The sequence below is a fragment of the Berghia stephanieae genome, chromosome 2, assembly GCF_034508935.2.
Source record: "Berghia stephanieae isolate SIO BIC M18660-M18661 chromosome 2, UCSD_Bste_1.3, whole genome shotgun sequence".
NCBI lineage: Eukaryota > Metazoa > Mollusca > Gastropoda > Nudibranchia > Aeolidiidae > Berghia > Berghia stephanieae.
The window spans coordinates 3,178,778-3,187,332 of NC_088361.1; the positions used below are offsets into that span (position 1 = coordinate 3,178,778).

The window sequence follows — 8,555 nt, forward strand, 5'->3', positions numbered from 1 at the left end:
CCTATCTGTCATAGACAAAACAGACAGATGAAAACTATTTATGATAAAAGTGAAGTTGGATAAGTAATAGTCAAACATAATTGGCTAAATATTTTCCCAAAAGAGACTACACTAACTTTTAAATAAGTTTCCAATCCTAATCTTTTGCCTTATAAATGTAATAAAATTAAATATAATAAATTGTTGAAAAAAAAGAAAACATTCAGTTGCTGCAAAGACACACATTACAAAAATGATAAGTATGTGAATGAGCAGTGTGAATCACACATATGAAAGCAGAGCGTGTTGTCAGCTACCTGCAATACAACATCGGGATACCAAATAAAAAGAAATCATAACTATAACAAAACTGAAATAAAAATGTATTATGTGTGACTCCCACAACATGAAAGGGTACATTTACACCTTTTAATTTACTCTTCATTAACAGAATGTTAACTCTATGGTAAGAAAAATGATGCCCAATCTCAAAATGAAAACGAAAATGCTGCCTGAATTAGGGTTTGTTTTTCTTTTTTTCTTTTTTTGGGGGGGGGGGGGGGGGGGGGGGGGGGGGGGGGGGGGGGGGGGGGGGGGGGGGGGGGGAGGGGCGAGGTTTTTGTTTGTTTTTGTTTGTATTTTATTCTCTCTTTGAAAATAAAATTTAAATATGAAGTCTATAAAGCAATGTTATAAAATATCAATTTTTATCCTTTGGTAATGTGTACCTTATATGATGCGCCCACAGATTTAAAAGAAAAAAACAATCTTCAACACTTTTGATAAATTTGAGCACTTTAACTGAACAAATATTTTTGCGACTAATTTCTTGGTGATATTTGAGAAACTAAAAAGTTTACCTGTCATGACAGATTCTTTTTTTAGTGGCCCCCGCAGCCACACTTTTAGAATAGCTGCCAACTTTGAATATTTGGTCCCCAACATCTTGCAAAAGGTCTGTATCTAAATTAAATAGATTAAAATTATAATTTTTCTCTAAATTAACACTTTAAGCCAGGAGGCAAAATTTTGCCCACTGTGTATAATCAATTTAGCATAGTCGTAGTAAAGGCTACATTCCAAAATCATTTCATCTACCCAGCTTGGAAAGTCTCCTTCGCCCTAAGAACTGTTTCATAGCCGCCTTCAAGTTTAGTTTATAGACAGTAATCAAATTTGCATAGAATGTATTTATTAAAAAAAAACAAAATTTTACAGAAAACAATATTGAAAATGAGCAATAGCATGTTTTACCAGTATTCTTTTATTTGTTCCAAATGAGAAACTTACGTCTTTTTCCAAATTTCCAGAGGTGTGGCTGTAGCTGATCCGTCCTGGGGAAAGAGTCTTTTGATCTAGTATGAAAAAAAATTAAGTTATTCAAATTTTTATGCAAAATATCGGTACCAAAATTCAGCGTCAATTTGTCTAGAGTAAAAAAGGTAGCAAATCTAATCACAGTGGAGAGTCTAAAAATTCATTCCCAAATCAAAGAAGGTTAATGTTTGAGATTTTTCTCTGCTTTATCTGAAATTATATCTACACAACTTTCAGATTTTTCTCCAGCATTACTGTCATGTCTGCTCCCAAATTTTTTTTATTTCAAGTGCTGAGAATCTGACTTGTCAAACTGTATCTTTTGTAATTAAACATTAATGTAGCAATTTTTCAATATTTTTTTTTAAGTCTTAAAACATCTTAAAATATTACCTTCCGGGCACACGTGCGTGTGTCTTTATTGAAAGTCTCCAAGTCTTTCAACAAAAATGGAAAATTCACTCTGCCCTTGACCTGGCTGATGTCACAGAAAATAAAAATCTGTATAATAATTGACTTTAAGGGTAAAATCTGTATAATAATTGACTTAAGGATAAAAATCTGTATAATAAATTTACTTAAGGATAAAAATCTGTATAATAATTGACTTAAGGATAAAAATCTGTATAATAATTGACTTAAGGATAAAAATCTGTATAATAATTGACTTAAGGATAAAATCTGTATAATATTGACTTAAGGATAAAAATCTGTATAATAATTGACTTAAGATAAAAATCTGTATAATAATTGACTTAAGGATAAAAACTGTATAATAATTGACTTTTAAAGGGTAAAAATCTGTATAATAATTGACTTAAGGGTAAAATCTGTATAATAATTGACTTAAGATAAAAATCTGTATAATAATTGACTTAAGGATAAAAATCTGTATAATAATTGACTTAAGGAATAAAAATCTGTATAATAATTGACTTAAGGATAAAAATCTAACATCAACATTATAAAACAGATTATGACCTTTAAAACTATGATAATGGTCAATATTTTTTATTTCCGATTCCATCAGATAAAACATAAATTAATTGTTAAATGTTTATTGAATAAATACATCAAGAAGAAACAACTTTCTAGCAGAAGAAACTTCAGTCGTGTTATTTCAGTAGAAATGGCATCACAGGTACTGAGAACGATTTTGACATCATTACTCATCAATGGGTACAGTCAACCCTTTCAGATGCTAGATGCACTGTTATAATTGCTGGAGAATGGAGAAAAAGGCAATGGCAGTGGCATGAAAAATTGAGTTAAATTAATATTTGGGTGGCATGGAGGGCCCAGATGTTTAGCTTATCTTGTCTTGAAGCAAAGTAGCACATGGGGGTGTTATTCATGGTAGATGGGTGACAAACGGTGGCAATTGCTACTATTGATGCATTGTGCGAAATTTTGCACCCAAAATATCCTGAAACCCAGGGTTTGATGAGTTTCCCACATATCGAAGATATATTTAGTATAACAGAGGTGATTGTCACAATGCAAGCATATCTATAACAAAGTAGTAAAATAATGAAATGCCAGCAGTTACTAAACTCAGAACTGAATCAAACATTTGGTTATGCTGAAAAAAAAGCAGTGAAAACATTGGGGTTTAATATTTTACATATATATATTGATTTACCTGGAAGAAACTGATGGATTTTTCTAACAAATCAACAGACACGGTCTCATCCAACTGTGAACAAAACACAAATTAATATCAATTTGTTATTAAAAAGATTCTGTTGATTTTCGATGTGATTTTAAAAATAATTTTTTTATACATGAAAAAAAGTTGTTTGTGGGGATTAAAAAAAAACAATCTTAAAATACTTTATCACAATTGACTTTTAAGGTAAAAAGACCTAAATTACCCCCAAAAATGCGCTATGCAAATGCTGCTCATCATATTCATTACTATCTAGTTCATCATCCAACTTCATCATTAGTAGTAATAGTAGTAGTAGTAGTAGTAGTAGTAGTAGGTAGTTAGTAGTAGTAGTAGTATAGTAAGTAGTTTGTAGTAGTAGTAGTAGTAGTAGTAGTATAGTGTAGTAGTAGTATTAGTAGTATAGTAAGTAGTAGTAGTAGTAGTAGTTAGTGTAGTAGTAGTAGTAGTAGGTAGTAGTATAGTAGTTAGATAGTAGTAGTTAGTTAGTAGTTAGTAGTAGTAAGTAGTAGTAGTAGTAGTAGTAGTAGTAGTGTATAGTAGTAGTAGTAGGGATAGTAGTATATAGGTAGTTTGTAGTAGTATAGTAGTAGTAGTAGTAGTAGTATAGTATAGTAGTAGTATATAGTAGTAGTAGTAGTATAGTAGTAGTAGTAGTAGTATGTAGAGTAGTTGTATTTGTAGTATATAGTAGTAGTAGTAGTAGTAAATAGTTGTAGGTAGTAGTAGTAGTATATAGTAGAGTAGTATAGTAGTTTGTAGTAGTAGTAGTAGTAGTAGTAGTAAATGCAAAATATCGCTGTACTCCCTTTTTTTGTTCTGTATAACTTTAAAACATCCCTTATTCTTAAATTTGCCCACCCAGCTAGAAGGTTTGAATACAAAACCATTTGATCTGTGAACTCTTTTTATGAGCAAAACCCGCTTTTAATCCCTTCTTTATCAAATTTTTTATTTGTCCAAACCCCAAAGGAATATAAATTTTTAATTTCAATTTTTGTTTAAAATTTCAAATGATTATGAAAGATATGATTTGGGTGCGACAAAAAACTCAGGGGCCCAAAAAAACCCCATCTTTTGAACAGCTTATGGTTTTAAATTTTCCCCTGTTTTTTTCATGTGCTTTTCATTTTTTGGATTTCCCAAAGGGGCCAAAAATTTTGGGGAAAACTCGGCCTTTAACTCCCCAAAGCACTGAAATTTTTTTTTTTAAAACTAAAACAGGGTTTTTAGGGTTCATTCCCATTTTGGATAAATATTTGGGGTCCCAATCATTCATTCCCGAATACCTTTTCACTCTAAAAAATTTTTTTTCCCAAAAAAATATGTATACACCCTTTTTGGGAAACTAAAATTTTCCATATTTTTTTTTTCTTTTTCTTTTTTTATGTGATGATTGGGCCTGTTTAAGAACTTGCCCGCAACAGTTGCCCCTGCCCAAGCATTAATGAACACTTTAAAGGGGAAGGATTTTTAAATTTTTCCCTAAGATAGGGCACCCTTTTTTCTGCCATCACCCTGTTTTGATCCTTTTTTCCCGAGATCTTTTCAAAAAAAGGGGGGTTTTGGGCCCGGGGGAAATTTTGTTGGGAAAGCCTTTAATGTTCACCAGACCTCAAACCACTAACTTCTTTTTATTTAAGGGTTTCCCAAAAACATTAAGTTTAAGGGAATTTAAACCTACCCAAAAATTTTCTAAATTTAGATTTAAACTATTGGGGAAATGAATGCAATAAATACTAAAAAAAGGTTTTTTCATGATGGGGTGCTTTTTTCCATCCCTTTACATTATCCAGTTATGGACCAAAGGGTTAATTTATTTGAGAAAAGAGCGGACAAAAAAAATTGAATGGTGTTTGTAAATTCTTTTTTCATGTTGAAAATTTTTAAAAATATGATAATAAACGCCGATTAACTATTATTAAACGGGGAGTTACATTTGTTTTGATAAACCCTGTAGGACTCAATGAAGCACTGCCCAAAAAAATATTTTTTGGGGAAGGGAAAAAGTAATTTTGTCATTTTTGTTTTTTTTAGATAAACCTAAATTAAAATAATACCCTTTTAAAATTGTCTCATGGTGCCTTGCCCAAAATGGGTTTAATGTAAAATCAAAAGGCCTTTGGGGAAAACTACATTGCCCCTGCACGCTTTAAAACTTCCCGCACTAAAACTTTTGCTCCAAATTTTCGTCACCTCAAACTGGGGGTTAAACAAATCAAAAGTTTTTTAAAAACTTTTCTGTTTTTGGGGGAAAAATTATTTTAATTTTATTTTGCCCTTTTGTTGTCCCCTTTTTATCGGGGAAAATTTAAAAGCAGGGTAAAAAATTTGGTGAGTTTAAAACCAAAGAAGACTTTTAATGATTTTCCCCCGGGAATTTCATTTAAAATTTTTAAAACCCCCTGCTCCCATTTAAATAAAATTAATGGAAAAGGGGAAGGGTTTATAAGTTTTAAAAAAACTATTTATGTCAAAACCAAAAAGGGTTGAAAAATTTTTACTAGAAAAAAGCAAAAAACCCTTCCAAAACAAATTTAACAGGGGACATGTTCCAGAGCTGCCAAAACCCCCTCTGATGAGAATGTGTTAAAAGGGACCCCAAAAAAAAAGGGGGAGGGGTTTTTTAAAAAAGGGTACAATCCTGAAAACGATGGAAACTAACCAAAATTTTGGGAAAATAAGAGGAAAAAGGTTTTAAATTACTAAAGTCCACCCCACAGGCCCCAATTGCAGCAAAAAACGATGTTTTCCCCCAAAAATATAATTTCCAAATCCTTTTAAAAATTTTTTTCCTCCCAGCATAAGAACATAATTGGTCCAAAAAATATATGAATATCCAATTGGGGGCACCAAGGTTTTCTCAATTGGCTAGTAATTTAAAATGAATAAAAAGCGTAAAAACCAAAATCCAAAAGGAAAGGGGGGGCTTTTATATACAAAATTTTCACTGAAAAATGGGTACAATTTTTGGGGGGGAAAAAACCCTACAAGCGTACAATCGCTGAAAATGTTACAATTCCGCATTTTTTGCGGTAAGTTGGGGCAGCTCTGAGTCCCCATTAGACAAAAATCGAGCATCATCATCCCTTGTCTTTAAGCTGAGACGCAAGTAACTCAGCTTTTTGACAATCCTTGGAATCATCACAGGACAGTCAAGCATCGTGGTCACCTAAAACACTTTATACTCGTTAGAAACAATAAAGGGATGTTATTAGTAGTCTCATGTCTGTTTGAAAAGTTGGGGTTACCTTGATATATTGATATATGAAGTAAAAAATAGACAAACATATTGTACAACATATTTTTTACAACAATATCTGTAAATTAATAAAAAAACATGATACAAGGTTTGCCCAAACAAAGATGGCATAATTTGCTAAATAAATGTAAAGGGCAGTTCAAACTTAAGACTTTGGGTATCTGTATTTTATCAATCCTGTAGCAGCAAATTTCACAGACTTAAATCTTGGAGGCCACATGATGAAAACCTACTGGTTCAAGCAATGGAGAACGGTGTGGATAATTTTTTGCAGTTTTATAAACATTTTTAGAAAAATACCTCTGTCTATCGATCTTTTATATTGTTATGATCCTCCTCGATCCTTAAATCCAGTTTAAACAATTCTTCTTTGTGTCCCTAAAAAAAGGCTATATAAAATATTCTGATAGAGCATTTCTTATCACTCCAAAAGTCAGGAATTCATTTCCCTTAGATATAAATAGAAGTAGGCATTTTTTATCTGGATGACATTTAAAAAGAACATTAAAACACACCTAATGAATTCTTTGTTGAACAAATAATGTCATGAAGTGAATTGTTTACGTTTATATAGCCTATTTGTGAAATTCAAAGAAAGCTCAAAAACATACACGTTATTATCAAAACAGATAATTTGATATAGAAGCAAGATGAAAAATAAAACCCTTCTAGTTGCAACATTTGTCCTAAAAGTAATATTGACCTGAATGAATTTTTATTTTTTAAACCCCATTAAATGTGAAAGAAACTGAGACATAGGACATACCCCCATGGGCTGTAAAAGCATCGGGCTGAATGAATGAGCACTTAATATGTTATTGGCCAATTTCACCTCCAAACTTTCTCAACTCCATTCAATGGTCTGGATTTCAAAAGAAAGTTTTTTTAATTTTGAAGATGAATAACAATGTGCTATTTTCTCCCAAAAAATTAGCAGTGATCATGATGGAAAAATTCTCCTTCATAGTGTCCTAGCGCGAAGCATATCAGACACACAACCTCAGTAAGACCATGTGTAGGGGGTATCTGGCAGTAATGGATATTGGTATGAGTACTGCTATAAAAAGGTTAATTTCAATGTTTTAAAATGACAACTTGACGTCAAATGCCTGCTGCTAATTGAGAACCGGTGAAAGTGTGGAAATGCTCTATTTAAGTTTATATAACATACCACTGAAGACAAAAAAGTTATATATTTTAAAGTGAGACAATTTTTTTTTTAAAATAAACACATTTTCTTTCAAATTAATGAATTTAAATTTCAATCCAGAAAAGGGGAAAAAGTTTGCAATTTGAATTTGTAAAAAGTAATTTTTAAAATGGATATATTTGCCTTAGCATAGGCTTTAGTTTCAGCAAACTTCGTCTTGAAATCCATCAGTTCTGTAGTCGGTGTCTCTACTTTGGTCTCTGACTCTTGTTGTTTGCTGCGTAACTGTTCCTTTTAAATGGAAAATGAATGTTGTTTGCAATAATAAAAATGCTAGCAATAATCAATTATAAGAAAATTTGAATTGATACTGAGAGATATGTAAATTTACAACCCCAAAAAAAATTTTAAACCACATTTTTCTAAATAAATAATACTCCTATAAAATTTTGACATTTTTATGAAATAAACGTTATTTATTTTTTGTTTGCTTCTTTTTCTAATTTTAATTTTGTTGTGTTTCTTTTTTCTCTCGTGTATCTTTTTAAAAATATTTACTTCATTTTTTTTTTTTTTTAAGGACTTATATAAAAGGTAAATACAAATATAATTTGTCTTTAATTCTACCACATCCATGCGAGGAATTTAGCAATAAATACCTTTAGTTTTGCAACATGATCCCTGAACTTGTTCAATGTTCCCTCATAATCAGCAAATGTCTCCTGGTGGCATCCAGTTTTTTTTTGTACTATATTTAAAGAAAGATAAAAAGGTGATCATTAATTAACTTCAATGTTCTGAATTCATTCTTTTCGGAGGAAGGGGGGGGGGGGGTGTATTTTGATTTAAATTTTCCCTTTTTTTTGTCTTTGTAACTCATTCTACATTAATGAGAAAGTGACTAGAAATCAAGTGGTAGGAAAATAATAAAATGTTGCTTTGTTTATCATAATAGGTACAAATATTAAGATTAATTATATAATGACATGCATACCTCTAACACCTTAATGTTCTTCATATCTACTTCCCCTCTTAGTTCCAACTCATTGTTCTTCATTTTCCGAATTCTTCGTTCATATATTTAACGCCCCCTGCAAACCCAAAATTTTTTGAGTGAGTAAAAAATTTTATTTTGGGGCAAAGTTTTTATGATTTCCAATTTTATTAGAAATTTTGGG

The 8,555-nt window shown here is 31.3% G+C and overlaps 1 pseudogene across 1 annotated transcript in view; it reads right to left on the minus strand.

Annotated features, from left to right (window-relative positions):
- The window catches only part of LOC144963679 (dynactin subunit 1-like), an 87,801-nt pseudogene that overhangs the window by 50,106 nt on the left and 29,140 nt on the right, over positions 1-8,555 (minus strand). The window contains exons 11-16 of the transcript XR_013643663.1: positions 8,028-8,125; positions 7,561-7,668; positions 2,939-2,992; positions 1,759-1,774; positions 1,270-1,334; positions 840-942 (exon numbers count right to left, since the gene is read on the minus strand). The product of XR_013643663.1 is annotated as a dynactin subunit 1-like (transcript). The remainder of the gene's footprint in view (positions 1-839; positions 943-1,269; positions 1,335-1,758; positions 1,775-2,938; positions 2,993-7,560; positions 7,669-8,027; positions 8,126-8,555) is intronic.